The sequence below is a fragment of the Pan paniscus genome, chromosome 2 (assembly GCF_029289425.2).
Source record: "Pan paniscus chromosome 2, NHGRI_mPanPan1-v2.0_pri, whole genome shotgun sequence".
Lineage (NCBI taxonomy): Eukaryota > Metazoa > Chordata > Mammalia > Primates > Hominidae > Pan > Pan paniscus.
Window position 1 is genome coordinate 2383992 of NC_085926.1, and position 27567 is coordinate 2411558.

General features: G+C 35.7%; 1 protein-coding gene across 5 annotated transcripts in view; it reads left to right on the forward strand.

The window, feature by feature from the left end:
* LOC100989577 (contactin-4) overlaps positions 1-27567 on the forward strand; it is a 960081-nt gene that overhangs the window by 287497 nt on the left and 645017 nt on the right. Inside the window, exon 1 of one of the 5 annotated variants that reach the window (XM_034955678.3) lies at positions 9096-11769. The exons of the other annotated variants lie outside the window; for them this stretch is intronic. The gene's annotated coding sequence lies outside the window, so the exon portion shown is untranslated. Of the gene's footprint in view, positions 1-9095; positions 11770-27567 lie in introns of those variants that run through there. 5 annotated transcript variants of the gene reach the window in all.

Below are 27567 nucleotides of genomic sequence, written 5' to 3' on the forward strand. Positions count from 1 at the left end.
AGCATACTTAAGGCAGAGTCTTTGTCCTTTTCTCCACTATTACCTGAGCAATATTCCTCGTGTCTTGTTCATAGCAGATGCTTGTATTAGTTTCTTAGGACTGCCACAGCAAAGTACCATACACAGGGTGACTTAAAATGACAGAAGTTTATTCTCTCACACTTCTAGAGGCCAGAAGTCCAAAATCAGGTGTTGGTAGGGCTGTGCTCCGTCTGTAACCTCTAGGGGAGGGTCGCATCTTTCAGCTTCTGATAGCCGCAGTTGTTCTGCAGCTTGTGGGAGCATAACTCCAAGCTCATCTCTCATCCTCCATCTTCACATGCTGCATTTCCTGTATGCCTGTGTGTTCAAATTTTTTCCTCTTCTCATAAGGACATAAGTCTTACTGGATATGACCTATCCTAATGAACTCATCTTAACTTGGTTACATTTGCAAAGACCCTGTTTCCAAATAAGGTCACATTCACACGTACCAGGGGTTAAGACTTCAACACATCTTTTTAGCGACACAATTCAACCCATGACAATGTTCCATCAATATTTGATAAATGAATGAATACATGCATTCTCACTCAGCGGTCACTCCCGAGAATCCTTCTCTTTATGTTCAGAAGAGAGGTTATCACCCCACCTTCATTTTATAGGAATTACGTCTTACTATACCTTGCACACACTACTTATTAATTTTCATGTCACAGTATGTTTGTTCATATATCTATGACATTGGTTAGATTAGGAATTCCTCAAGTAAGGGCCTATATATTATTTATCTTCATATCTCATTGCCTCACATGGTCCCCAGAAGGGCAAAATGAGTGCTTATTGAACTCAAACATTCTCTGAATTCAAACTCTGAATTCAAACATTTGCTTGAATTCTGACTGGATTATTTTCCTTCCCCACCTCAAAATTGCATTGCTGTCTGCTTGACCTTTGTGTGACAGTAGAGTGGCCAGGTGGTAAAGTTGCAGTATTGAGACATACAACCCATAGTTTTTCTGTCTGGGCCTGTTTTACTATGATCACTTCAGACAACAAAGAATGCTTTCCCCATCTGGGGCCAGTTCCCCTAACTAGCAAAATCCTAGAATGCCAATAGCTGGGTTTCTTGGAATTAGTTTAAATCATTGTTTGCAATATGTGTTTACATTGCATTGAAAATATTTGTTGGAAAAGATGTTTTCATTTTTAGCAGTCATTTTTGGAGACGTTTATGTAAGAGAAGCAAATATCACATGTTTGAAGCTAGAAAATTTCTAAGGAGATACATGAAAATTGCAAAGCAATTTCTGTTTGTAGCTTTTAGATTTAAAAAGTGATGGCTAAGGGCACATTTTCCTCTTTAGAAACGAAAGGGAAACATTTCAACAAATTATTAAGTATTACATAAGTCTTTTAAAATTATTTGAGATGAGTTATAACTGAAACATATAAATAGGGTAGTTAGTGATAAATTGAGAAATGCAAAAATTTAATTGAGCATTGGAGATAATTATTGCAGATATTTGAGATAAGATGTAGCTGCAACTAAGCGCATTCAATTTAGAGATTATAGAAATCATGTATGTGGCAAACCCGTGAACCTCTGTTTCTCTCCATCTGTTGGCTTTGCATCTTTACTTCAGGAAGACTACCTAAAGGGAAGAAATAGAAGTTAGAGTTTTGAACTTGCTAACCGTAAGTTGTGTGACTTCCAGTATCAGTTATAGTCTACTATAGTAATAAATAAATATTCATTTTGTGTGTCATCTGGAATTACTCAAATTTATAAAACCTATCTGATAGTAAATATACAATAATTTAAATGAATGAAATATTTAAAAATATCTAAAGTTACTTAGATGTGACACAGTCTATTTTGCTGTATATCTCTTAAAAATGCTTTTGGTAATGCAAGGGTTCTTCACAAAGTATTGTCTTTGTGAAGCAGTTGGCAAATCACTTATTAAATATTTAACCTGATGAGTTAGTTTTATTATTCTTAAGGCAAATCTTTATTGAGTAAAAAGAACATTTAAAAAATAAAATAAGTGTACAGCACTTGCTACTAATGTGAATTTATTTTTTATCAAAAGAAGTATAATTTTGTATTATTTTGTTTTGACTATGATGTTACATAATAATGGCATCCTCCTTCATTTATGCAGTTGGCTTTTTTATTGTTTAAGAAATTTGTTTATATTACTATTTGGTTACTTAATACATAGAAGAATAATAATAGAGACATTTGAAAAATATAAAAATTATAAGGAATGTAATGATCATAAACCTAAAGATAGCTGGATGAAATTCACTTTGATTTTCATTTCTAAGCTCTTTTCCAAAAAGCCAATTTTCAAAGCAGGTTTTCTTGTTTTATTTTGCTGTTTTTCCTGCAAGAGTTGAGACACTGGTTTTAAGGGATACACTTCCATTATTCTTCATTATTTCTTATGTTCAACCCATTATACGTGAACTATGTGTATCATCAGAAGAGAGAAAACAAAGAGCTGGTCTTCCCAAGAATAAAGTGTGAATCAAATTGATTTTAAAATTGCTCTGTGCCATGCAAGCTGTGAAGTTCTAGAAGAGTACAGTCAGCTTCTTGGAAAAGCATGTGTAAAATAATATTTTGGATCCATTGTTTTGGTTTTCACACAGTGACTTAAGTGTGGCATTATAATTTAAGTGGAAGGCTTTTATTGCAAATTTAGCTTAGTAGAGCTAGATTAACAATATATGAAATTAAAAAATTTATGTTTTGGCAACAATTTTTGTGTTTTGTCTGCAGAAGGTCCTTCAAGTGGGGAGTTTCATGCTGAAAGCTAATACAAACTATTTCTGATGAGCTGTAGATACATTTGCTAAAAAATTTTCAGTTATTCTGTAATATGCTAAATACACGTTAAATCTGTTTCTCATAATCTAAATGTTCTGGATACAAAAATGCTTAAGAAGTAAGTATATCAGAACTGTTTTCTTCTGGGATCAATGCATTGCCATTCTCAGTGGATGAAGAGCTGAGATTTGGGATACCATGTTGCAAATAGAGGAGCCCACACTGGCCTCTCTTCCTCTACTCTGGCCACACCTTGCTATTAATTACTCGAGGATAAGCTAAATTATTTCATTCCTTTGCTTTCTCTCAGAATAATATCCACACTCCTTGCTGTGGCCTGCATAGTCTTATTTAGAAACCTACCTAACCAGTGGCTGGGCACGGAGGCTCACGCCTGTAATCACAGCAATTTGGGAGGCCGAGGCAGGCAGATCACTGGAGGTCAGGAGTTTGAGACCAACCTGGCCAATGTGACAAAACCCTGTCTCTGCTAAAAATATAGAAATTAGCCCGGGATGGAGGCATGCATCTGTAATCCCAGCTACTTGGGAGGCTGAGGCAGGAGAATCGCTTCAACCTGGGAGGTAGAGGTTGCAGTGAGCCGAGATCTCACCACTGCACTCCAGCATGGGCGACAGAGCTAGACTCTGTCTCAAACAAAAAACAAACAAACAAAAACCAGGCCAGGTGCAGTGTCTCACGCCTGTAATTCCAGCACTTTGGGAGGCCGAGGTGGGTAGATCACCTAAGGTCAGGAGTTCGAGACCAGCCTGGCCAACATGGTGAAACCCTGTGTCTACTAAAAATACAAAAAAAATCAGCCAGGCTTGGTGGTGTGTGCCTGTAATCCCAGCTACTCGGGAGGCTGAGGCAGGAGAATCTCTTGAACCTGGAAGGGGGAGGTTGCAGTGAGCTGAGATTGCACCACTGCACTCCAGCCTGGGTGACAGAGTGAGACTCCATCTCAAAAAAAAAGCCACCTAAGCAACCTAATTTTAACTCTTGCCACTCATTCCTGCATGTTGGGCCTCCAAAGAATACCCTTTTCCCCGTGATCTATCTTCACATGGCTGGAGCCTTCTCATTATGTTGTTCTCGGAGAAAGGTGTAACTCTTCAGAGAGGCCTTGCTTTCAACTATCTTTCATAAATGATCCCTGTTCTACTACTAATTGCCTTATTTTATTTTTCTAATAGCTCTTACCACTACTGCAGTTTATCACTTGTTTGTTCTTTCTGTTCCTCCTTCATTCCTCTTTCCTTTTTTCTTCCTTTTCTTTCCTTTTACTGTGGTCTATCTCCCTTGAGAAAATGAATATTCCATGAGAAAATGGATCTTATCTATCTCCTTCATTGATGTATCCCCATTGCCTAGAAAGGGAAGAACAGCAACTTTAGAGTGAAGAAAAGGAACCTGGCAGATACCAACTGAATCAAGTGATCAAAGGTAGCATGACAGTAATGGGACAGATCATTATTATGAGCTTGTTGATAGGTTGCACTGAGAAAAAAATATTTCACAGACGTATCTAATTATGAGGGAACATCACACAAAGCTAAATTTTACAAAATAATTGTCCTGTAATATTGAAAATTATCAAGAACATAAAAGATAAAGCTTGAGGAACTGTTCAAGATTAAATGAGATTAAAGGGACATGTCAAGTGTATATGAACTATCTCAGATTTGCTTTGGCTTTAAAGGACGTTACTGGGACAACTGGAAAAATATGAATAGGGTGTTTACATAATAATACTATATACATGTTTATTTTCAGATGATAGTTTTACTGTGGTTATTGAAGAAAATTTCCTTGATTTTAGGAAATATACAATAAATTATTTCGGGTTAAATAAATGTCATGTCTGAAACTTACTGTCAATGGGTTTAGGAAAAAAGAGTGTGTGTGTGTGTGTGTGTGTGTGTGTGTGTGTGTGTGTGTGTACAGAGGGCATAGAAATTATAGAGGGAATGTAGTAAAATGTTAAATTTTGATAATCTTGGGGAATTGAAGCATATAGTAATTATACTATTATTGCAACTTTCTGTAAGTCTGAAATGATCATAAAAGTTAAGAAAGATGCACCTAAAGTTTCTATCCATTAATATATAATCAGAGGGCAAAATAGCCACACAGAAGCAGCTTCAAATACTGGTGTACATTCAATGTGCTTACTAAAACACATGATATAGCATTAATGTTTTACTTGTTTACAAGTTGAATTGATATGAATACCGAAGACTTGTATTTTTCCTGTTGAAATAATTGTAGGTAAGCTAGTAGAGCTTATGGGTCCCACTTTGAGAATAACATACAGGTTAAATATTTTCTATACAGCTACTGGTTGATTAATAACCTCAATAGGATTTTTTTCCCCACCTAACTTCCTTTGACATAAAACAATGTTTGCAGAATGAAAGCAGTTTTACAAAAGAAATAATGCTGACCATATAACCAGGACTTCATCAAGCCACTTTAATTTCTAAATAATGATGTTTTATTTGTTTCTTGCACTTGGAAATTTTGCTCAGTGAATTGCCCGACCCAAACCTTCAATTGAATGTCTTTTAAATAGTTTGTTCTCAAAAATGGCATTTTCTTCTTTCAGAAAATATGTTGTTCTTCAAGTATGTTTTTGAGGTTATAAAATAAGAGGTGCAAAGCAGAATTCATAATGGTTATTATCTGGCATAAAATTGTAATAACAGGTGTTCCTTGCAGATTCCAAATAGCTGGACTGTAATGGGGAACCAGATTTAGTTTGTAATGGGCTCAGTACTGACCTTCCCTGCTGCACTACCTGTGGGCATGTTGCTAACATGATAAAATGGCCAGAATCCGAGAAGCACCTTTGTTTATGGGGTTGGATACTTGCCATATCTTCAAATATAATAACCAGCATCCAATCAAAAATTACTGAAGCATAAGAGTGAAACAGAGTGCATAATAAGAGTGTGTTAGAGTCATTTGGTGTGTGCTGATTTTAAATTCATTTGACATCCTGTTCTCTGATTAAATCCACGCGAGCCCCTTTTATGACTATTTTTACAACTGTACTATCTCAGCTCTACATGGCTGAGTCATTATCAAACAATATATGAAGCCATGAGAAACCCAGAGAAAGATGGAAAAGCTTTGGTATTATATGAAGAATACAATGAAGTAGCTGTCCACAGCAATAGAGTCACAGATGAAAACCAGATATACCAGTCTAGTTTATTAACTCATGTTCTTCTAACATATCCCCCACACAATATGAGTGAATTGAGCCTTGTTTTTTTGTTCGGAAGTATAATAAATAAAGGATGAAACAGAAGTGATGTTTATATGTAATGCCAAGTTAGTTAGCTCAAAATTTAGATTGAGAAAGAGAACTGACTACAAAAGCTTTTCATTGGAAATTTACATGACCCAGCAAGAATTCTGAGCTCAGAGCTGCTTCTCCCATAAACTTTTGAGAATCAAAGACTGCCCTTGATCACAAAAACTTACCGTAGCTAGCTTTTTGATTTTGACCCAGGAAAGCTCATTGAATGCATTCTAATGTCCCATCAGTTTTGAAAAAGTGGTAGTGAAGCTTCTTTGAATAGGGGCTTCCAGTCTACTCTTTAAATGGGGCAAATATGGACAGCAGCATAAAGCACTGAGGGTGAGTTTTTATTCAACTCATTTCATTCAATATGTTAGAATTATTGTAGCTGCTTCTTATGCATCTCAGATTAGAACTGAACCATCTCCAAATTGCACCCTGCTAAGCAGCGCCGAGCCAAGTAAAATGTTGCTACATGACCCCAGATCAGAAATGCTAAATCAGATCCTGCCACACTGTTTCTCAGCCTTCCCAAATCCACTTGGCTATCTTCTGTAAGGAAAAGTTAGTGTCAAGAAAGCAAAAGCAACTTTCACGTCATCCCCTGTGAGGCTGTCTCTTCAGGAAGTCTATAATCAGCTGTCCTCTGGTATAGATTTGGTGATTTTATGTATTAAATCACTTAGCTTGTTTTCTCCTGGCTTTAGAACCTCCAACACTTCCTTTGCAATCTCTGTTGTCCACCTTCATATCCATCAAATTCTGGTCATTAAATGTCTCTGGTTGGCTTCCTACTCATTACGCCTTGTTGCCAGATGAAGAATATGCACACAGTCTTCATGTTCAAGGAGAACCTCTGTAGCCTTTCAATTTCTTTTTTTTCATTTTATTCTATTTTAAATTACACATAATTGTATATATGGGGTACAATGTGATCTTTTGATACATGTATACATTCTGAAGTGATTAAATCAGGATAATTAGCATATCCACCTCCTCAGATATTTATTTGCAGTGATAAAGTTTTAAGTCCTCTTTTAGCTATCTTGAAATATACAATGCATTATTATTAACTATCGTCAGCATGTTGTGCAATAGAACACAAAAGCTCATTCCTCTTATTTAACTAAAGCTTTGTACACTTACCTGTTTCTAGAACTCTTGACTTACCCATTATATTAGTTTCCTAGGACTCTTGTAACGAAGTACCACAAACGGGGTGGCTTAAACAATAACAATAGAACACCAAAACTCATTCCTCCTATTTAACTAAAACTTTGTACGTTTACCTGTTTCTGGAACTCTTGACTTCCCATTATATTAGTTTCTTAGGGCTCTTGTAACAAAGTACCACAAACTGGGTGGCTTAAACAACAGAAATTTATTGTCTTACATTTCTGGATGTTAGAAGGCCAAAATCCAAGTTGCCAGGTTGGTTACTTCTGAGAGCTATGAGCCACTGTTCCATCCTATTCTTCTACCTTCTTGTGGTTTGCCTGCAATCTTTGGAATTTCCTTGGGTTACAGCTTGTTGCCTTCATTTTCACATGGTGTTCTGCCTGAGTGAGTACATGTGTCTGTCTCCGCATTTCCTATTTTTATAAGAATACCAGTCATAATGGATTAGGGCACACCCTAGTGACCATATCTTAATTTAACTAGTTATACCTGTAATGACCCTGTTTTTAAATAAGGTCACATTCTGAGCTGCTGAAGATTTAGGATTTCATCATTTGAATTATGAGAGACACAATTTAACGCGTAACACTCATCTTGCCACAGTGTCTTGAGGCCTTCCACCTTTTAATAGCATATGGCAGATAGTAATCAGTCATTCCTTTTTAGTATATTTCTGTTTTTCACAGATGTATATATTTCTGTCTATTCTACTATACTTATATAGATAGAGAAATATTATGTATCTTTATTCTAGGGAGATATGCACTTAACAAAAATATTAATATGTGTGTATGGGCCTAACTTAATGTGTGAGATTATATAAAGTATAATAATGAACATTTCAAATCATATTACCTTCTTTTTAAAATTATCATCCTTACATAAATCTTGTGATGTTTTCAAGTATTTCTGTCTTCATCATCATTGAAGCTATGAGAAGATAAGTTATATACCTAAAGAGATCAACGAAAGATAGGAAAGAATCATCATAAGTCCACTATGCTCTTCAAATAATATAATGACCAGTATGAACTGAGATAACCTTTAGACAGGGTAGTAGGAATCACTATTGCTACTACCCCCATCATTGTCACTGCTCTTGGTGGGTCTAGATATGTTTTATATCAATTATCTGTTTTAATCCTCCTAACCCTAAGAGACAGCTATTAGTTGGGTGCAAAAGTAATTGTGGTTTTTACTATTACTTTTAATATTATTCTCATCTTACAAATAAGAAAAGTAAGACTCCAATGTTGGTCAGGGTTAGCCACGTAAAATCAAACACCAGTCTATTTTAATGCAAAGCTCATTGATGAAAGCTAAATTTTAGGCATATTAATGAACATGAATTTGCAGAGTGTGTCATTTAAAAAGGAAGTTTTTTTTTTTAATATTGAGAATGAAAAAAAGGCATAATATCATCAATCCAGAGTAAAGGAAGCCACTAGAGGCTGAGTAGGCAGATTCTAGGGTTTCCATGTTAACAGGAACAGTATCTGATCAGAGGGACAGGGCTAGACCTAACTGGGTGAGAAGATGGAGTTTCACAGATGCACTGGTTCAAAGATAATTGAGACTTATGTGGAAAATCTCCTTTTGATCTACTGCTAACCCAAAGTCTCCTTTATTAACAGTTAATGAAAACTGAGCCTTATACCACATACCAATGTACACATGAAAAAAGTGCTCACATCTTTAGTTACAAGAGAAATGAAGATTGAAACCATATGGAATGCCAATATATATCCACTGAAATGGCTAATATGAAAGAGGCTGACAGTAACAAATACTGGCAAGGATGTGGAGCAACTAGAACTCTCATATGTTATAAGTCAGGGTATAAATTGGTGCAATTACTTTGGAAAAGGGTTTGACAGGTTTATAAAAGGCTTAAACACATCTATGCTATGACTCAGCCATTATGTTTATTATGTTTGTACACAAAGGAGTTTTTCCAAGAGAATTGAAAATATGTCTACGACAAACCTTATATTAGTTTTGTTTTTGTTTTTGTTTTTTTTTTTTTGAGAGAGAGTCTCGCTCTGTCACCCAGACTGGAGTTCAGTGGCGCAATCTCGACTGACTGCAATCTCTGCCTCCTGGGTTCAAGTGATTCTCCTGCCTCAGCCTCCCAAGTAGCTTAGGTTACAGACCCCCACCACCACACCCAGCTGACTTTTGTATTTTCGGTAGACACGGGATTTTACCGTGTTGGCCAGGCTGGTCTTGAAGTGCTGGCCTCAAGTGATCTGCCTGCCTTGGCCTCCCAAAGTGCTGGGATTACAGGCATGAGCCACTGCACCCAGCCAGAATGTTAATAGCTTTATTCAAAGTAGCGAAAAATGGAAAGAGCCTAGGTGTTCATCAGTAGGAGAATACATAAACTGTTGTTTATTCATACAGTAGAATATGATGCAGTGGTTAAAAATAGCAACATGAATGAATCTTAATACATGGTGAGTACAGGAAGCCATACACAAGGAAATGCCTACTGTTTGTATTCACATACAACACCAGGATAGGGGAACATAATCTACAGTGTAATAAATGAGGTAAGCCATTCTTTTGGGGGCAGGATTTTACAAGGAAAGAATATAAGGAAACTTTCTAGAGTGATAAAAATATTTTATATATTAATAGGATTATGGATTGAACTATATACTTTCCTTTTAAATTTCAACTTTTAGGATCACATGGTACACTGTGCAGGTTTGTCACATGGGAATATTTCGTGATGCTGAGGTTTGTGTTATGATCGATCCCATCACCCACGTAGTGAGCATAGTACTGAATAGGCAGTCTTTCAGTCCTTGCCCCACTCTTTTCCTCTCCTCTCTAGTAGTTCCAGTGTCCATTGTTCCCGTCTTTATGTCCATGTGCACCCAGTGTCTAGCTCCCAGTTATAAGTGAGTACCTGTGGTATTTGGTTTTTCTGTTCCTGAGTTAATTTGCTTAGAGTAATGGCCTCCAACTGTATCCGTGAATGACATGATGTCATTCCTTTTTATGGCTGTATAGTATTCTATAGCAGAACTATACCCTTTAGATTGTTGCGGTTTACCATATGTGAAGTATTCTTCAATAAAAATAATCTTTAAGATTATCAAGCTGTATGGCTTATAGGTAGCTCTTGTGTTGAAGAAACTACTACATGTGAATTCTTGTGCTTACCCACATGCTCATGTAGGAATGAGTGCAAACACACAGGAACACCATATAACACATGCATGGGAACATATTCCTTATGGGGCTGTTTGTTGTTGTTATTATTATTTTTTTTTAGACAAAGCCTCAGTGTCGTACAATGACATGATCATGGCTCACTGCAGCCTTGACTTCCCGAGCTCAGGTGCTTCTCCCACTTCAGCCTTCTAATTAGCTGGGACCACAAGCATGCACCATCATGCCCTGCTAATTTTTTGTATTTTTGTAGAGATTAAGTTTTGTAACGTGGCCCAGGCTTGTCTCAAACTCCTGGGCTCGAGCCATCTGCCCGCCTTGGCCTTCCAAAGTGCTGGGATTACAGGCATGAGCCAAAGCTCCCAGCCTGGCCTATTTTTAAGTATGAAGGATAATGAGATATAAGGTAGATTGGACCTATAATGTCTTCTCAGAAATCATGTTAAAGACCCACCGTATGAAAACAGTTGGGGGAATCTGCCCTTTTTTGCCCAAAGCAGTCCTCACATTGGCTTTACTACCCCCTCCCCAGCCTCCCACATTCTGTACTTTGCTCTGGACATCCTCACGAGCCAGATCCTCATGGACAATGAGCCCCTTTGAATTAGCTGCTTAAAAAGATGGAGCTACCATGATGCCACAAGAAACCCAGCTTGTGCAAAGGCAGCACTAATTTTAAAACTCAAGTGTTATGTCTGGGTTTTTTTTTTTTTTATTAACCTCTCCTAGAACTCTTCTGTGCTGTCATACATAAATCAGAAGATTATGAAAGAACTAGTCAAAGTAGCTGTTTCCTTCTAAGGCTGTAATTTGGTTCCATGAATTATTAATTATTAGACTGATATGGCATCAGCTCCTCAGAACCCAATATAAATGCAAAAGCCTCACCTTATCAGTTATAATCTAAGGAGCTGCAGGAATGTCATTCTTACCATTTAGTGGTATGTTATGGGGTTTAGAATATTCAACCCACTAAACTTCTGAAATAAAATACAAAGTAAAGGATATTTTTGTGTGTGACTAGATTTGAAATTCAGTATAAGGAAGCAGATGTGGATTGCTTCAAGGGTTTTGATTGTTTTGAAGGATGGAGTTGTTTCATAGATGCTAAAGCAAATAACAGGGCATGTAAAAGACTGTGGTTGAAGAAAACTGCCTGAAAGTAAAGCTTTGGAACATCTTGCATCGCTGCTGCTGTTAGGCAGGAAATAAATAATGCACCATGGATTGAAGTTGTGCTAAAGATACATTCAGTACATGTTGAAAGCAAACATCTGATATAGTAAGTATATTTTTCTTATGCGAATTACAGCTCTTATATTCTTTGAAGCAAGAACTAAAAACGTATTAATTTTTTGTTTGTTTGTTTTGCTGGGGTACTTAGCTTTAATACTTGATGATGCCTCCCAGTTTTCTTTGGTTCTGTCTTTAATATGTAATGTCATGTTATTTTAAAATGTTCTGAAGAAAAAAATGTATAAGCTTAAATTCTGTTCCATTTTGTGAGCCCAAGATTAGTCTCCTTTTAGGTGCAAGTTTTTTTTTAGCAGTTTCTGAATATTTTAGAAGTGTGCTCTTCACATATACATACATCTGATTGTATCAAATACAGACTACAGTATGCAGCTAATGTTGCAAACGCCACACTGCTCAGCATTGCAGTATAAAGAAGGAAGTAACACCTAAGCTGTAATGTAGCCAGTGGATTGGGGGTTCTATGAATGGAAATTCTAACCAAGTAGAAATATATGTTGGGGTTAGCTATGCTAAAGTAAATGTGTTCTGTTTCACTAACTTAGCCATTCTAAGAGATTATCTAGAAATAATTAGTTTGCTAAATCTCTGCAAACTTTCATATTATTCATAGAAATTTCAGTAGCTTTGTTACTCTGAGCACACTACAGCAACCCCAGTGCTCTTTGACTTAAATAGATTACATTTTTTAACCAATTATTTTATGGGGTTGAATTTGGTCTAAGAAAATGAAGAGTGTATTCATTCTATTAAAAAATGGCTAACTATGAAAATGGCTTGAGTGATAAAAGTACCTTGACTATGCTCTACTGTTTCTATATAGTCAGTTTTAAGAAACTGACAAATTAAAAATTTTCTCGAACTCTCTGTAAAGTTAAAATATTAAAAGTCGAGACAGTTTTCTTCATTAGGCCTGAGAGGCAAAGGTGTGATATATTAGCATTTGAAAAATAAATAACAGTGCATCAAAAATTATGAAGTTTTAAGTATGCTTAAAGAATAGGATTTATATCCAAAAAGTTTCCTGAAATAAATAGGTTGTGCCACATAATTTATGACTCATTAAAACAAAAACAAAAGATGATATTTCTTCTTTAGTGTGAAATAACTCATTTTCTATTTTAAATTAATTGCTTTCTATAGGCAAATTAGGGGCAAATATTCATCAGAATGGCAATTACTTGAAATTTTTTCGTGTTTAATATGGTACTATTTTCAGTTCATTAATACTATTGGCCAACAGCTACTATAAAAAATTAATATTTTTCCAAATTTACTTTCTGTATGAGAGATTGATTCATTATATTGCCATTGAGGGGAAAAAGCTATGTAGAAGTAAGTTTACTATGGACAGGTTTAGTCAATACTGTGTTGAGTAGACTGTGCATGAGATATAGGGTAGATTTAGACCTGAATTAACAGTGCATCAGACTATGAAATTTTGTTCAGTATTAAAACAAAATTATCTTGATAAGCATCTCCAAAATCACATTTCTGGCCCATCATTGTTGGGGTGTATACCACGGAACTGAGAGTTCCCTGAAACACTTGGAAATGATCGCTGATCTGGACTTGATCCCAAATGATGGGGCTCATTCTCCTTTCAATTTTGCTAACTTATTTTGATCTCCTGCCTTCAGTTTTACCAGAGATTTGAATTATGTATTTGGATTTGCAATAAACTATAGAATGTGGAGGCTCAGGCGTTTCCATATATTGATTTATTACATACATCTTAAGTTTTAAATTGGCCAAATCAAAGGTAGTAGGTTTAAAACCCATATGGTAACTTAGGAATCAGACAGCATTTGGGGAGAAGGCAACATACAGAAAATATCCTTTGGTCCAACCCAGTCATTAAAACAAGAAAGAGCTATTGAACTGGGGAAAAAAAGAAAGAAAAGAGAAAAAAATAATATCCTTTAGGTTAGAGCGCTGGCTTTCCCCACCCAATATCTGTGTCAGTTTCTCTGGGGTCCCTTTCTGTTCTGGTTTGCCCTTACTCTGGGTTAGTTTAGATTCCTTATCACCAGCCATGGTAAGCCATAGTAAGCATGTTCAGCTTCCTCACTTCTGTACCCTATCTAGTGTCTTATGTTATTTTTGCCCCTGTAAGTTTGAGCCATTGTAACTTCTGTAGCCATAGTTTCAAGACTATGCTTATGATGTGGATGAAGGTGTTTTTGTTTTTGTTGTTGTTTGTTTCTTTTTCTGTGGGATACCTTAGGATTCATTCATTTGTGATTTCAGAATGGAGTGAGAGAGAGCTGTTTTTGAAAATAAGTTATGCTAACTTACTAGCTGTTACTAGTTACATAAGTTCTCTGAGTCTCTGTTTTTTTCCCTATTTGTAAATGAAAATGTTAATATTAACTATCTTATTTGATTATTGTGAGAATTGAATGAGATAACACATGTAAAATACTTGGAATTCACCCTCCATATACTAAATGCTCAATAAATCTACTATGTTCGAGTATGATATGAGGAAGGTTTATGCTTCTCTAAAAATCACTGCAATTAATTCTAGTTTGGGTTAATAATGGATTTGGTCTGTTATATGGATTCTAAGTGGAATAACTATGAATGTTATTTAAATGTATATTTATATCAATGAAGAGTGAAAATCAAATGGTTTCATCATTACCAGCTTACCACATACTCATGCTGTGGTGGAAATCTACTTGTAAAGAGTAACCTCTGCATTTTTCTTCAGATACAATCAATAAATGTGAGTGATTTCATTACTTATGAAATAATTCAGGAAGAAATATAATTGTGTGCATCATGTAATATAATTGAATGTGGACAGACAAACCAAGACTAATTACGGGCTTGGGTTTTCCCAGGAAATATTTATGTAAGTAACTTCTATAGGTGGATATCAGTCCTGTAAGGATTTTGACATTCTTCTGCCTTCAGTAATGCAGCACTTTCTCATCTTCAAGAGCTAGCTCATTTGTGAAGCTTTCCTGTGTAACCCTACCACGAAATAATATTTTTCTACTTTAAACAATTCTAGTGTCACAAAACCAGAAGCTTGTTTCTGTGCTATTTTGAAATTTTCTCCATTTTTCCATAATATATATGTACACACACAAACATACACACACATATGTAAAAGAAATATATATATATATATATGTGGGTGGGTGTATGTGTGTGTATATGTGTGTGGTGTGTGTATGGGTGTGAATATATATATATATCTTTTTTTCCTTCTTCTTAAATTTTATTACAAGATATTGGAATCACATGCTTACCATCCACCCTTCCTCCTGCCACTTGGTGGATATTTGTATTTCTGTAGATACTTAGGTAAACAATATAGCTCAGCTTCAAAAGTCTTAGTTCAACAAATCAAATAAAAAGATGCAAAATGTAGGTTTAGTAACAAGTTAATGTTCTCATGTATGAGTAATGGTGCAAAAGCCATGACTATTATAATTTTTTAAATATTTGAAGTGTTGTACCTATAAGCAAAGAAACTAACTTTGTGGTGGCTTTTATTTCAAGTTTTCCAATCCTTACTTTAAAGACATTTGGATTATGCTGTACATAATAGGAGAAATACTGCCCTATGTTCCAACTTTCAATTTCTAAATTTATTTATATATTACTATATATAAATATATTATTCAAACCCCATCACAGGTTTGAAATTAACCCTCTTGGGGTACATCATAATAGTTTTCTTCTTAGACTTCTTATAGGATAGGTGTGTATTGGGAAATTAGCACATTACTTATTTTTGCACATAAATAATCACTTCATTTTAATTTTCTGCTCTGATTTCCACCTTTCAGGTATGTATACCAGATACTGAAATGGAATGATCCCACTTTGATCACCTGTATTCCAGAATTAGGTTATTTTCCAAATTTGACAAAATTGCAATTAAGAATTGCTTCTTAGTAGACTTTGCAGAGTATCTGAGTTATGTTCTTTGGATCTCATGATTTTAGAAATGTTTAGAGAACATTTTGTTCATTCCACTAATGGGAAGATAGACCCCAAGAGGTTTCTCAAGGTCAGAGAGCCTGCTAGGGAAGGAGTCAGACCCAGAAATCAGGTCTCCTGACTTCTTGTATAATGTCCTTTTTAGTGCACCACATTTCCTTAGTCAGATCGATCTACTCGTCCCTGCTGACATTCAGAAATCTCCCAGGTATTTGTAGATAATGTAGCTAGTGGCTATTTTGGAGCATCAGTCTAGAAGTTAAGATAATAAAATAGAGTTTTCACTTTATTATGTTTTTGTGTGTAAATTATTTCACAACTTAAAGCTTTATTTTTTTCTGTAAAATAATCATAGGTTTCTGATATTTTGGCTTTTCTAGTTTTCTCAAATGACTTGATTGAAGACAATCTGAGTAATTCAAGACTAGGGAGGCAAACAAGAAAGAAGGAAGAATTATTTCATTCTTATTAGGAGTGAACAGTGCACATGGTTTGAAGTTTTCATCAGGGATTCCAAATCTGTTGTTTCTATAGCTAATAATAGATTGCTCTTCAGATAGGCTGCTAAACTTTGTAGAGGTTAAAACTTTCACCACACGAGTGTGGCTGTTTGTTCACCGCAGTGTATTGCCAGGTAAACTTTAACCGAAAGCTCAAGAGATTTGATATTTTAATCCTACAAAAGCAATTTTGTTTGCCAGCAAAATAGTACCTGGATTTTTAGTTTCTCAGAGGAGCTAGGCATAGAATTTAAAATGTATTAGAGCTGCCCTTGGGGCTGAGAACATCTGCTGGACTGTAGTCTAATAAAACAGAATCTGACAAAGATGAGGTCTATGACATGTGCTCTGCTAGAACCATACTTGAGTAGATCAAACGGGTTGGTTTGACAAACTGATCAAGACAACAGGCTTATGGAAACTGCCTCACTAGGACAGCTATCCTCTTCCTTCAGGGTTCTGCCCCAAATCTCCCTTGCAGCTGAATTTAATGGGATTTTATCATATCCCCAACATGCAGTCTAAGAGCTGAACTCCCACCTCTTTTCTGTTTGACGGAATCTCTCTTATGAGCTTAGGGATAAATATTGGGACTTAGACCAAACAAAAATTGGTGAAATTTTTGGAAAGGAGATGTAGATTTAAACTTAGAATTGTCAGGTTCAAGTCTTTTCCTCCTCCATCTCTGATTTTTTATTTTAGATTTTTCAGTATTATGAATTCATAGTAGTCGTACATATTAATGGGGTGCATGGGATATTTTGAAACAAACATACAATGTGTAATTATTAAATCAGGGTAATTGGGATATTCATCACCTCAATTTCCTGTCCCTCCATTTATCTGTATTAGGAACATTTGAATTCCACTCTTTCAGTTATTTTGAAATATACAGTAAATGATTGTTAACTAGTGACCCTATTTGTGCTACTGAACACTAGATCTTTTTCCTTCTATCTGTATTTTCATACTCATTTGCCATCCCTCTTTATCCCAACTCTGATTTTATCTAAGCCTCTCAATGTGTCTTATATCTACTAGTTTGTTATAAAATATGGTAATAGCAATTCCCACCTTCTTTATGGTACAATGTTTTTCTAGGGAATTTAATATACCTAAAGTATATGAAAGTTCTTTAAGCAGGTTATACCTTACGCAGTACAAATTGCTGTGATTGCAATAGTTCCTTGTGTATCTCATCTTTTGAAGAGAGGAGTGTATTAACTTCCTGGAGCCGCCACAAACTGGGTGGCTTAAATAATATAAATTTATTGTCTTATCGTTCTGGAGGCTGGAAGTCAGAGATCAAGGTGTCAGCAGGGTTCGTTTCTTTTGAGGTCTGTGAGAATCTGTCCCATGCCTTTCTTCTAGCTTTGGGTGGTTTGATAGCAATGCTTGGCCTTCTTTGTCTTGTATCACGCTGAGCTCTGCTTAAACCTTCTCTCTATATACTAGTCTATGTCCAAATTTCCTCCTTCTAAAGGATGCCAGCCATATTTGATTAGGGGCCTGCTCTACTACAATATGTCCTCATCCCTTACACTAGATAGAACCTCAGAATTATATCTACAGTGACCCTATTTCCAAAAAAGGTCACATCCTAAGGTACTGAGAGTTAGGACTTCAATATATTAATGTGAAGGGGGACACAGTTCAACACGTAACAAGGAACATAGCATTTTTTTTTTTGTCTCACTGTTCTTAACTTACTGCTGCTTTTACTCAAAAAATTTGGGATGACCATGATGTTTCTGGATCTTCCCGTCCCTCTGTCCCTGCTCTTCGGGTAAATCTCAACCTACTTTCTAATATATTTCTTGTATAATCTCAAAGTACAAGAATATGCATACCATAAGATAAGCACTGAGTAATTGTAAATCACTCTTAGTAAATTAGTAGTCTAGGCTAATCTGATTGTCAGCTGTTAATTTTGTGGTTTCTGAGAATCATCAAATAATGTACTCAAACCTGCTGATTGTTTATATTTTTTTGAACTACAAAGAACTTTCATTTACAGTATTACATCTAAACCAACATAGTTAATATTTATATTCTTATCAAAGATGTCAAACTTCAGGTGTAGAGGTGATGAAATGCCAAAAGTCACCTGGCTACTAATTAATACAGCCTGAATTAGATTTTAAGAGTTTTTAATTTCAAACCTAGAATTCTTTCTGCTCTATCATTATGCTGCTCTTTAGAAAATGGGTATAGGAAGGTTTGTGACCTCTGTTTGAAACCCATGGAACTACATAGTGCACCCTATGAGTACAGATTGTCCATATAATACTTTCTTGATTCCTTCACATCAGACATTTGTGATTTCTATAATCTATCCACAGTGATTATTGTGCATGAGGCTCTATAGTTGACATAAATAGTGAAAAGAATTGTTTCATTTCTCTGAATTGTTGTTCTGCAGAAACCTCATGTATTTGTTTTCCAGTGCTGCTCTAATGAATTACCACAAATTTAGTGGCTTAAAACAACACCCATTTATTAGCTTACAATATTTATGGATCAGAAGTGTAAACACAGCATGGATCTCTGCTTAGGGTCTCACAAAGCCTACAGCAAGGTCGTGACAGGCCTTTCCCCTTCCTGGAGCTGGAGGAGAAAATTTGTTTTCAGTCTCATTCAAGCTGTTGGCAGAATCCAGCAGGATGTGATTGTATGATTGAGGCCCTCATATTTTGCTGGTTTTTGGCTGGAGGTCATTCTCAGCTCCTAGCATCTGCTCGCATACCCTGGCTGCTGGCCCTCTTCAAAGCCGGAAATGACGGTAGAGTTCTTCTCACATTCTCTCTGCTCTCCCTTTCTACCTCATCTGTCCTGCCTCACCTTCTCCTCCACATATTTCTGAAGGAGGCTCTTCTGTCTTCCCCTTCTGCTTTTAAGGACTCATATGATTACATTGGGCCAACTGATTATCTAGGGTAATCTCCCTGTTGTAAAGTCAGCTAATTAATCACCTTAATTCCATCTGCAAAGTCCCTTCACAGTAATACTTAGATCGGTATTTGATAGAATAATCAGTAAATGGGAACCTTTGAGGGACAGCTCTAGAATTCGGCCTATAACATCTCAGTATTTTTTTTCTTTTTGCATTAAGCATTTTCAAATCAGTTCTTTACCCCCAAAATCATGTTGTTTAGAATGTACTAGGTGCTTTCAACTTATGTTATTCTTATGGCATCTGAATGGGATGGAGACAGTCATCCCCATTTCTTCGATAAGAAAGTAAAGGCAACAAGTTTAAAAGGTTTTATCAGATACACAGGGAGTATAATTTAAAGTATATCAGAGTTCTTCTCAGTGTAAAGTACGTCTGCTAGTTTTTAACATAATAAAAGATAACAAGCCCTTATTTTATTCTTTCTGTTTTAATCATTTATGTAATTGACTTGTTCTTTCCATATTTCTTCCCAATTTATGAATCCTATGAGATTATCATCCAGTTTCAGAGCAGGGGCAGGAATTGTTTGGGGGAGTAAAAATACATGGATTAAATGCCTAGCTCTTGGTCAGTATGGTACATATATTTCCAAGCTTTGTTTGGTGAGAGAGCTTGAAATTAATGACAACCCAGTAGCAATGAGCACACCTAGGACTCATATCTTGGTATTTAAATATCAGTTCTTCAAATGCTCTTTGAAGTAGCTGATTTCAAATCTGGAGTAGCTAAAGTACAAGATGAGCCTGGAGCAACTTTGGCACTAAAAAGTTAGAAAGTCCTCAAAAAGTAAGAGAGCATGTCAAAGGACATAGACACTGACATGAAAGAACCCCCAGTGACCAAAGCTGCAAAACTGGAGCAACCCAATTAATAACTACAGTTATTTATTTAACCCATAGAATAAAATAAATATATGCGAACCCATACTGTTATAGGTAGATAGATAGATAGATAGATAGATAGATAGATAGATAGATAGGAGACAAGGATCAGCTCTTCCTTCCAGAAGAATTATAATTAATAAATGAATTATAGAAGGAATAAAAGAAATTGAACACCATCATCAAAACACTATGTTAATGGCTGGGCATGGTGGCACATGCCTCTAATCCTAGTACTTTGAGAGGCTGAGGTGGGTGAATCACTCGAGCTTGAGAGATCAAGACCAGCCTGGGCAACATGGCAAAATCTCATCTCTACCTACAAAAAATACACAAATTATCTGGGTGTGGTGGTGCATGCCTGTAGTCCTCGCTACTCAGGAGGCTGAGGTGGGAGGACTGCTAGAGTCCGGGAGGTCAAGGTTGTAGTGAGTGGAGATCACGTCACTGAACTCCAGCCTAGATGACAGAGTAAGAGCTTATCTTAAAAAAAAAAAGAAAAAAAACAGGGAAAGAGAAAAAAAAACCTATGGTAATAATTGTGGCAGGTGAGATACACTGGCATGCTAGATCTTGTGGATGAAAGTTCAAGAAAAACATTTCTTACTCCCAAAGTATATCCTCCCAAAATTTATTAATTATAAAGAGGAAATGTTAAATTTTACATTGGGAAAACCCAGCAGATACCACCTTAATCAAGTGATCATGTTTAATATCAATGGTAAGACATTTTGACATCATGTACCCCTGACGTGACACAGTGAGAAGGGCACATCAGTTCTGTGGTTTCTTGTGGAAAATGTGTAACTTCAATCTCATCATGAGGCTGCACCAGGCAAACCCAACATGAGGGACACTCTATCAAATAACTTAGCATCATTCTTCATCGTATCTTCATATCACAATACAAGAGGATGTTAGTGAAACCATTGGTAAAATCCAAGTAAAGTGTATAGTTTGTTCCCTGTTTTGATAATTGCACTGTGGTTATGTAAGGTATGAACCTTGGAGAAGCTGGGTGAAGAGTGTATGGGAATTTTCTGTAATATTTTTGTAATTTTTTAAAATATAAAGTAATTTTTTTTAAGTCTGGCTCTCTCATTAAATAGCTTTGTAATATTGTACAACATACCTCTTTTGAGTCTCACATTCTCCATCTGTAAAGTTTGCCTAACAATACAGAGCCTGTTACAAAGTATGTGAAATATAACAGAGAGACAATGTAGCCTCATAGTTAAAAGCAATTGCTTTGAAGTGATATAAGTGTGGTTCTACCAGTTAAAACGGTGGAGGAATGCAAAACTTACCTAACTTTATTAAGCCTCAGTTTCCCCATTTTTAGTACTCAGATGCACTTACTGTGAATCTTAAATATGATATAGCAGGTAAACATTTAACCCTTCTTAGTAGGAGATGAACTGAGAATGAGGAACTACAAATTTGAATCCAAAGTCTTAAATTCCAGTTGCACTTATTAGGATTTTTTTACATGAAGCAGATATTAAAATTAAGCATGCAAGATATCTTTCTTTGTCTAACTCATATATTGAAGTGAACAACTTTTATTTTGGGAGTTTTTATACAACAGCGGACAAGGGAAAATTTAGCTTGTGTTATTTTGAAAGTGGCAGGAATAAATGTTTGATTAATAAGATTACAGGCATATTTGCATCTGGAGAGAAGGTTCATAAAAGAGTTATTTTTACTTGTAATTTATTTAGCTTGAAACAGAGGGAAAAAATTGAGATTAATCAGTTGTCAAATACCTTCTGAGAAACCCAAATATACTTAAAGAATCATGCTGAGATCTGACATACTTCTAGGTTTTTTAAGGAATTTTTTTTTCTTTTTGTTTTTGTTTTGGCTAATCAGTTTATGAACCACTTTGTCTATGGGTAAGCCAAGATCTGATAACTCTCAGAACAGAACTTTCATAAATCTATCTATAGAAAAATGCCTCAAAACATATAAAAATCATAAAATAAAGGGAACAAATATAAAGAACACTGGAGAGGGATTTGGGTGTTGTGTCTGTATTTTTGCAGTCTTAGCTTCATGTGCTGTCTGACCACATACTTCGTACTTGCTTCCTCCTCTGTCATTTGAGATGTTATTTGGTTGTGAGAAGGTGGAAATAGCGCTGTATGTTAAAATTGATTCCCAAATGCGTCAAAATGTCGTATCTGTGGTCTGATGGACAACAAACAAATGCAATCATGAAAGGTTATTCCCATCCTGGCAAGACTTTAAGAAAATCCACTATTTTGAGAATGGGTAAGTTAAAAAATTACTACATAAAATAAATCTTCCCTTCATGTAATATTCCCTATGTGGGAGTCTAAATTGTTGGCAGCCATACTCCTAATAATACACGTATGTACATATCTGTGTGTGTCTATGCACATTTTAAATACTTGTGACATATTTATTTAAAGTTTATTTATGAGCAGTATGGTAGTTTAAAAGGATTATGAAGGTCATTCTGTGTGTCAAACGTTGTTTTAAGAAGAAAGTATCTGAAATAAAGTAGCACTTATTTGTTGCTTTGTTTTTATTCTGATTGCAGACAACTGTGTCATACAGTATATGACCAAGTAGATATTTTTCTGTACAGCCTAAGAGAGGGCTTGGACTAGGCCATTTCTGTATTGATATCCTGAGACCTACATATCCCTGGAGACCAATTACAAAGGTTCACAAGGTTGTTTTTATTTTGCTTTCTCTTGATTCCTTTTTAATGAGGTCTCCCAGTAAACAGCAAGCATGATGCTTTCCTGTTGGAGGCCTGTCTGCCGCCTTCAACCATTTATTACTAATTCATCTGGGAAATGATTTATAAATTAAATATTAGGAAAATGTACTTGAGGAAAAAAGTGGTAAGAGGTACAATTTATAATTCTCATTTAGGAGAAAGTCATGCCAGCAGTTTGCTAATGGAAGGATGCTGAGAGTCACTCATAGAAATACAGTTGTGGTTTATGTAATAAATAGAGATGTACATGAAGAGAATCTTCAATGTATATTTTTGGGCATGTGATTCATTTTAATAAATTGTGAAGGCAGAAGTTCCCAATTTTTCTCTTCAAGTGAACCCTTGGAAAATTGGGAAATAATAAAGAGCAGAAGTGACCTATCAATATGTGCTATCTCATAACTCCTCCTCATGACAAAAATATAGTATTTATCAATACCAGGTGAAAATAGCTTCATCATAGAATAAAATATGGTGTTAGTAGATGTCAGTGTCATCATGGATTTGTGCAAGAAGGGATTCCAGATGCTATTTTAGAACAGTCTTCTCATTGTACAGATGATGAAACTGAGGTCATCCCTGTTTATGACTTACCTAAGGTCTCATAACTTTTAAGATATTAAAATTTTGAGATTATTTATAAAGCTTCAAGATTTATTTTTGCACTTGTAGGCAGTTTTTGTATGAAAGAAATCTGCTTTTCAGCTAATCAGTCAGATTAGGATTGTGTCTTATGAGAATGTCTTTTACATTTGCGTTGTTGAAGGAAGATGAACAATAGCTGTGTCTCTACACCCAGAATTAAAGAGGAACAAAATTATAGCTTTGGAATCATCTTCTAAAATTTTATTAATTCCAGGGAATTAAAGCACACTCATCATGCAGGTTTTATTTAATAAAAACGTTTGTTACTTTTTTTAAAGTTCTGAGTAATTTCTAGGTATCTTTTCTTTTCTTTTTTTTTTTTTTGAGATAGTGTCTCACTCTGTCGCCCAGGCTGGAGTGCAGTGGCATGATCTTGACTCACTGCAAGCTCCGCCTCCTGGGTTCGGGCCATTCTCCTGCCTCAGCCTCACGAGTAGCTGGGACTACAGGCGCCCGCCACCACGGCTGGCTAATTTTTTGTATTTTTAGTAGAGAGAAGATTTCACCGTGTTAGCCAGGAGGGTCTCGAATTCCTGACCTTGTGATCTGCACGCCTCAGCCTCCCAAAGTGCTGAGATTACAGGCGTGAGCCACTGTGCCCGGCCTCTAGATATCTTTTCAATACTGCTATAGTGGTTGCATTATAGCAATCATTAATCTCAAAGATATAAGCAATGAATTCATAACTGTGAAATCATAACTTTGTGGTTAATATTTTTTTCTGATCCCATTTTAATCTTTTTAAAATTTCATTTCTATTTGAATATTTAGACTGTACTTGAATATAAATTTCAAACATAATTAAGCACATGTTATCTTTATTTAAAAGATGAGGCATATGTATATTATCTATGTATACACTATTTAAATATGTCCATGTATACATAAAATTATATGTTATATGTAATTTTCTAAATTATATATATATATACTGAAACAGACAGATACAGTTTATGGCTGATATTTTCTGGTGAAAATAATTTACCAGTATGGGTTTGTTGGTGTCTGGCTGTCACCACTAAGAAAAGATTCTACTGGGTCATTATAAAAATTTCAGTTTGGGGGAATGTTAATAGAAATTAGCCATATTATAGTTTGGACAGCACCTATATGCAGTTTCATTTACCGATATTAACTTAGCACATGCTGGTTTATGAGGGGAAACAGAATTCAGTGGTGCACATTTAATCATTTTTCTTTATCTAATTTAAATCATGTTCTTCTTGATAAAATGTTATCTTGGCCAATGTAAGAAGATGGAGGACCCTCCCATGAACTTTGTGGGACAGACACTGAAAATCTGTGTTGACAGCATGTCTCTAACTCATCCTTCTCACAACATTTGCTGTTGGAATAGAACAGAGAATTCTGTAAGAGTCATAGTTTTTAGATAAAGATTGTTACAGAGGCATAATAATTCCAGAAGATTTCCATCTTCTAACAATCTCTTGAAATCAATAATAAAGACAATGGCTTTCTATTCATCCGCTTTACCACATCAGGCAGTGGAAATAGAAAATGATATAAAATTAATCCCTTCTCTTGACAATTGTAAAATGGTAATCCTCCATTTTATCCTCTCAGAGGATATTTGAAGATAACTTTTTTATTCTCCTATTTTCATATTCTGTCTCATAACCTCATATATTGTATAGCCCATTTCATTGCTGGTGGTCAAATAAGACTGCGGTAGAAAGCCACAGGTAGGTTACTAGGGTTCTGAAGAATGTATCAGCACAGAAAACCAATTTCAGATATATTTTCAATGTTATTGCTTTAGAATACATCTCCTTTACTGAGACATCAAAAATCAAAGACTAGATGAGCTCATTCATGTGAATAAGCTTGGGGATAAATTGCCTCTTTCTAGTTTCATATTAAAAGAGCAGTAGCATAGTCAGCCTGACTGTGGGATCTTGGTCAAGCAAAGCTAAATGTTCTTTTCCTAATTTTTCATATTATTTAAGTGTAGTGTCAGAACTATTCCTTAGTGTCTTTGTTAGTTTTGCTTTTAACTGTAGTCTCATGTGTTCAGAATGAGCACCAGCCAACAAATACAGACAAATGCAATATTTCAACTGGACTTTACATATAAAATGATGGTGTTAATACACTCTCTTCTGTGGTTATTATGTAGTTTACTTACAAACTGACATGCATTTTTCTCACTTATAAGTGGGAGCATGTATGAGAACACACAGACACAGGGCAACACACACTAGGGCCTATCGGGGTCAGGGGCAGGATGAGGGAGCACATCAGGATAAATAGCTAATGCATGCAGGGCTTAATACTTAGGTGATGGATTGATAGGTGCAGCAAACCACCATGATACACGTTTACTTATGTAACAAACCTGCACACCCTGCACATGTATCCCAGAACTTAATAGAAATTAAGCTAAAAAGAAGAAAAACTGATATGCATGATGCATGCTTATTTCTTCAGAAATACTGAGATGTTTATTTAATAGATGCCATAAAGCTACCTGAAATCTAACTAAGAGAATCCTAATTTACTGCATTTGTTGGCAAAAAAGTAGACTATCGATATAAAATATTTTGAAGTTGCAGCCTTACATGATTGCCCTGTTTAGTTTTTTGGAATGTCTTTTCATAAGGAAGTTTGATTCTTTAAACTTGGAATTCCAAAATTCCCAGTACTTTCAATCAATGGACTAATTGCTTGCCTGCCTGCTGCCTGCCTGCCTGCCTTCCTCCCTCCTGCTCTTTCTTTCTTCCTTTCCTTTATAATAAAAAATCAAGTTATTGGAAAAAGTATTGAGTCACTTTATTCTTTGTGTCTTACTACTTAAGTTTCAAATTTTTGTGCCTTTTTGCTTTTATTCTGTGGTTGCTGTATTTCAAAGCATTGTTTTCCCCCTTTTGCATTGAGATGTAGTATACATAATGTAAAAAACCCCTTAAATATTAAGTTTCATCTATTGCTCCATATATGTACTCATGTAACCACTACCTTGATCAAGATAGAGAATATTTCCATTAACTTTAAAAGTTCTCTTTTACTCCTTGTCTGTCAATACCTCTTCTATCCTGAGGTAATTGGTCTTCTGACTTCTATCACCATAGATTAATTTTGCTTGTTCTTGGACTTCATATAGGTGGAATCCAAAAGTACGTACTGTTCTGTGTCTGGCTTATTTTGCTCAACATGCTATTTTTTGAGATTCTTTTGTATTCCATGTATCAGGAGTGTGTTCTTTTCATTGCTGTATATTATGTCATTATATGAATATATGGCAATCTCTTCATCCTCCTCCTAGTCATGAATATAACTGAAGCAAATTTACAAATACTTTTTTTTTTTGGAGGCGGAGTTTCACTCTTGTTGCCCAGGCTGGAGTGCAGTGGCGCTATCTCGGCTCACTGCAGCCTCCTCCTCCTGGGTTCAAGTGATTCTCCTGCTTCAGCCTCCTGAGTAGCTGGGATTACAGGTCCCCACCACCATGCCCAGATGATTTTTTGTATTGTTATTGGAGATGAGGTTTCACTATGTTGGTCAGGCTGGTCTCAAACTCCTGACCTCAGGTGATTTGCCCTCCTCAGCCTCCCAAAGTGCTGGGATTACAGGCATGAGCCACCACACCCAGCCCAGTCAACAGTTCTCGTGTCAGATGGGTGTACCCACGTGGGGTTGTGGTTTGCTCTTCTAATTCTTATTCAATAGTAATGAGTCTTTAAAACAAAATCCTGTGTTTGAATGTTCTTGAAATCTCAGAAATTATCTAGCAAATAACAGGGCTTTTTTTTTTTTACTGCATGTGTGCATCATACGTATATACCTTTGTAACTGAAAACAAAAGGTAGAATCGTATAGTAGTTGGGATAGAAAGCTGTAGAATCAGATTGCCTGAATTTGAATTACAGATATTCTACTTGATATTGTGTGAGTTGAGGCAATTTATTTATATTAGCTGTATCTTGCTTTTTAAAAAATAAAAAAGGATATTAGAACCTTCCTCATAGAATTGTTTTGGTGATTAAGTTAGACTTTACCTTCAGAGTAGATAGTAAGCACTCAATAAATGTTAACTGTTATTATTATTGTTCCAAGTATGTACATTATTTTTATTCAAAAATGTGTACAGGATTCCATATGATTCTACAGGATT